The sequence below is a fragment of the Acyrthosiphon pisum genome, chromosome X, assembly GCF_005508785.2.
Source record: "Acyrthosiphon pisum isolate AL4f chromosome X, pea_aphid_22Mar2018_4r6ur, whole genome shotgun sequence".
In the NCBI taxonomy this organism is placed as follows: domain Eukaryota; kingdom Metazoa; phylum Arthropoda; class Insecta; order Hemiptera; family Aphididae; genus Acyrthosiphon; species Acyrthosiphon pisum.
Window position 1 is genome coordinate 22,833,769 of NC_042493.1, and position 5,156 is coordinate 22,838,924.

Below are 5,156 nucleotides of genomic sequence, written 5' to 3' on the forward strand. Positions count from 1 at the left end.
CAGTCTAACACTTCAAAATTAAATCATTGAAGACTGCAATACGATAGTAACAGATATACATGTTAAGATGATGTTTCTCAATACTTGCGTGGAAAGGCTGGTATTAGTGGAATCGGATAAATATTTGTCTCCAACCTATATAGATGTTGAAAATATAATTATCACAGAAGAATGTCTCGATATTGTGCCTACAACAGATGGGAAAAGGTTTAGCCGATATTATTTTAAGAAATTTAAATTCATTTGGTATACAAACAAAATATTCTAGGAGCAAGGTAAAAAACAACGATTTCATTAAAAAAAATTTTTTATCAACTTGAAATGTAAAAAAGCAGGTAAGTGGATGTCGCTCTGCTGTATAGTAGATTACAAGTGGGTGACTTTGAATTCAATGATATAATATCATTGTATAAGAAAAACGATTCTGAGCGGAGACGATTTGTCAGTCTGGATATTTAACATTGTTATTATTTATTTTATCATGTAAGTTGAATTAATATTATAATTTTTTATTCGTTTTTATGGTGATAAAAAAAGTGTTGGAAATTAAAATCCCATTTTTAGCGTTTTTCGGTGGTTTTTTCTGTGGCATTAAATAAGTATTGAGTAAATCGATTTCTCTAAAGTACCATCTTGATCCAATTTGGTAAACGATCAGGTACTATATGTTGAAATCGATAAACTCCTTCTGGTAAAAATTTTGTATACAGGATTGTAAAAAAAAAAAAAATAAACACCATTGTAAAACCAATAAAAAATATTTTCAAAAACATTAATACTTTTTGAAATAATGAGTGTTTCATGATAAATGAATCACTCTGTATAGTCTATTATCATTGAAATAGGCAGTGTATTACTAATCAAGTGCTTAAAGTCACCAAGTTAAGTTCAATTATTTAGCAAACTATTTTAACATAAAAATATTAACATATATAGATCAAAGAGTATTTAAGCTATACAATGATATCACAAAATTTACATCCATTTTTGTGAGTTTGGCAGTGTTCTTGTTGGGGTATTGTTATATCAGTAATCAATTTCAAACATTAATAAGCAAAAAAAAAATTCCTAATGGATTAATATACCAATTCCCCTTTCTTAAATTCATTTCAGAAAAATAATTTACTAATTTGTTTGTTATTCGTTGGTTAGGTTAGGTTAACGAATATGTATCTATTAGTATGTTTTTTAAGGGGTATTCGTTATTATAAGCTAGCAGGTTGTGCTCATCATCAGACTGTATCTATTAGCTTATTAACTGATAATAATAACTGATAGATATTTTTATAGATTACATCTGATACAGGTCCAGCGGCTTTTGCAGAGGTTACGACTTGCAAGTGACTTTCGACTTTGGACTGTCTCCAATTGTAATAGTACATAATGTAATCGGGATCGCCGGAAAGCGCAGCCACATATACGTCGTCATACGAAAATTTAATTTTGATGAAACTGTTGGCTTTTGATTCATATGGTATGGTCAGCTGCCTTATGTATTTGAATTCGTCCAAATCGTATAAGCTGATTGACGGTTTTTTACCTTTCTCGGCTACGGCCAAAATGTTTCTACATTTTAAACATGATAATACAATTACTTGATTGGTGGATTACTAGGTTTCTGTTTAAAAATAAATAAACAACTATTCTGTTTAATCTCTGATACAATGATGCGTGTATTATACTAAGCATTTAATTACAGTTACCTGCGTTTCAATTAAACGAGAATAGGTTGTTCAATATTGTTAAAAATATAAAAAAGCTCATAAATAATATTAAATTGTTTTGATAAAACATTAGCTCAATGTAGATAAACGGTATAGTCACTTTCCTATCATCGAGATAGATAAACAATACTGGAGCACGCTCTTACCAATATCGTCCGTGATACGAAAACGAGCCATGTCCTGAACGTTACCTCCACCTTCTGCAGGGCAAAAAAAAAAATAGCTACAAACTTGCCGACGTACTAAAGAAACATAAACGCCTCATAATAATGTAGGTACTTCCACTCGTCCGATTTTAAAAATTAAAAACTATTTGTACTTGCTAACAAGCCTACTATACAGCGATATTGTTTAAACAGAAAAATAAAAATAAATAGCTACACAAAAGTATAAAACGAATAATTGTAATTAATACAATAATATAGACATTTATCGTGTTTACAGCTAACCACTTACCTTTAAACATAAGCAATAATATTATAGTCCAAATTTTATAGAATATAAATAATTTAATTAGTCATTCAGTCATCCATTTAAATTAAAATTAGTGGTTAATACCATATTATATTGAAGTAAGTACAGCAATATTCCAAATCATAACATAAAATCAGACTTACTGTGATTTAACTATTTAAGTAGGTACCTATTACTAAATAATAAATAATTAATTTAGAATATTAAAATATAATATTGTAATAGGTAATGTAGGAAATGGAAAACAATAAATACAAATTCAACACAAAAAAAGGTGGGTAAGTGGATGTCGCTCTGCTATACGGTAGGTTACAAGTGGGTCACTGTATAATGGATAGTATTAAATTTGAATTCAATGATATAATATCACTGTATAAGAAAAACGATTCTGAGTGGATACGTTATGTCAGTATTGATATTAGACATACATATTTAGGTATACTTATCTATAGTATTATTAATAATTTTCAAATTAATCATATCATAATATCCATTAGGTAACGCGTTATACATCAACAACAAACCATGGTACTATCATAGATATATAATAGAATACTTTAATAGTTTCAAGTACCCACAAATAATATAATACAATCACAACAAAATAACTAAAATAGTTATTCCAGATTTTTTAATATGTAATTTCTTTCAAATTTGAACTTAAAATGACTATAAAAATAAACTGTGCTTATGTATTTCTTAGAATTTTTGGTAACAGAATTAAATATTTACGTGGAATCTTGTTTTAAATTTTCAATCCTTAGATATGAAAGTTGAACATTTTATAAATTTTTAATTACAAAATAATTATTCAATTTTAAATTTGATAAATTTTGTCAAAATTTCAACTTCAAATGCTTATAAAAAATAATTGTGCCTATGTATTTTTAATATTTTTCAACTGCTCTTGTAACAATGTATCAGGAGCCTTGTATTAATTTTTTACACTTTTTGGCCCAATAGATAAAACTTTACTGATATTTATGGAAAAAAAAACTAAAAAAAATTGAAAACTTACAATGTCTGTAAACAGCTCAAAAAGAGTCAAATTATTTTCAAAATTTTATCGTATATAGAAAATGCTAATATAAACATTCAGTAAAATTTTCAAATATCTGCAGACATTCGTTTTTTAATTACAATAAAATAAGAATTTTGTCACATGAGAAATCGAGCGAATATCAAATGTTGTAAAAATATGAATTTCAAACGCTCATAAAATTTAATTTGAGTTTCTTATAGACATTTTTTTTTTGGTAAAGATAGATTATCCTATAAGTATCGTAAATTTGATTTAGACCACAAAAAACGACAAAAAAAACAAAACCTTGAAAAAAATCTAAAAAAGCAACGTGGTGCGTTAAGTAAATTTGTTTTTTCTTCAGATACTCTGGAGAGAGTATCTGAAGAACAGAATGAAACTGAATGTTATGAAGAAGAGTTAATATTGGAAGGTGATACAGAGCAACCCTGTTGTTCCAAAGAATTTGTGACTCAAAATAGTATTGAGATAGTTGAAAAATCTAGTGACTTAACAATAATTAATAATGAAAAAATAGTGAACGAGATCAAAGAAACAGAAATTGATTTTAGTGATACAGATCAGTGGCCACAGTCCTTAACCCATGATATGCGAGTTAAAATTTTTCTTAGTAAATCTGAAAAAATCGAATTCTACGAAAGTTATTCAAAAAATGATCAAAATAGGAAATTTAGTAATAAAATGTTTTATAGAATAATGAAAAATATCAAGAAATTGGTTGTTTTATTCAAAATCACGTGATGGAGTTTACTGTTTTTCTTGCAAACTTTTTAGTTCACAATTAAAAATTCCTAACCCGGGTAGCTTAACTAATTATGGAACCTCAGATTGGAAACATATAGCGTTAAAATTGGAAAAACACGAAAATTGTTCTTTTCATAAAGAAACAATTCTATCTTGGAACGAATTAAAAACACGAATTATTAAAAACGAAACTATCGATGATTTGCATTTAAAGGAAATAGATAAAGAAAAACAATATTGGAAAGATGTGCTAAAACGAATTTTATCAGCAATTTTTTATTTGGCAAAACATGGTGATGCATTTCGGGGATCCTCTGATGTCATTTATACGGAACATAATGGTAAATTTTTAGGCCTCATAGAGATGATGGCCAAATTCGATCCAGTTATTCAAGAACATGTTCGTTGGATAAAAAATAATGAAACTCATCATCATTATTTAAGTCACCAAATACAAGATTAACTGATTGAACTTATAGCACAAAAAAATTCGTCAACAGATTGTAGAAAGCATGAAAGAAGCAAAATACTTTTCTATAATGATGGACTGTACTCCAGATGTTAGTAGAGAAGAGCAACTTTCTATAATTATTCGTATTCTAGATATGGGAAATAAAAGTATGTCTACAATACCTTGCATCAAAGAATATTTTATTGAATTTATTATTCTTAGCTTGATAATATGGTATGAAATATTAGTTGAAGTAAATACGGTAAGCAAAACTTTACAAAACATTAATATTCATTTGGACAAATGTAGTAGCCTTTTAAATGGTCTTTTAGAATTTTTAAAATCATTTGGTTTTGAATCTTCAAAAATTAAAGCTAATGAAATAGCAGATGTCTTAAATATTCATAAAACATTTAAAAAGAAGCGTTTTAGAAGGACAAAAAACAATTTGAGTATGAGAATTCTGATGAAATAATTGATGACGCAAAAAACAATTTCAGAATTTTTTTATTTTAATGTCATTGCCGATGGAGCTATATTATCATTTAGTGAACGGTTTAATCAATTTAAAATGTATAGCAACAATTTCAGTTTTCTATACAATATTGGTGAGCTCCAAAAAATAACTTATGACGACCTTATGAAGAGTTGCTTAGATTTACAAAATTATCCAAGTGACGGAAAATTATATGATATAGTTGCTTCTGAATTGTATGAAGAG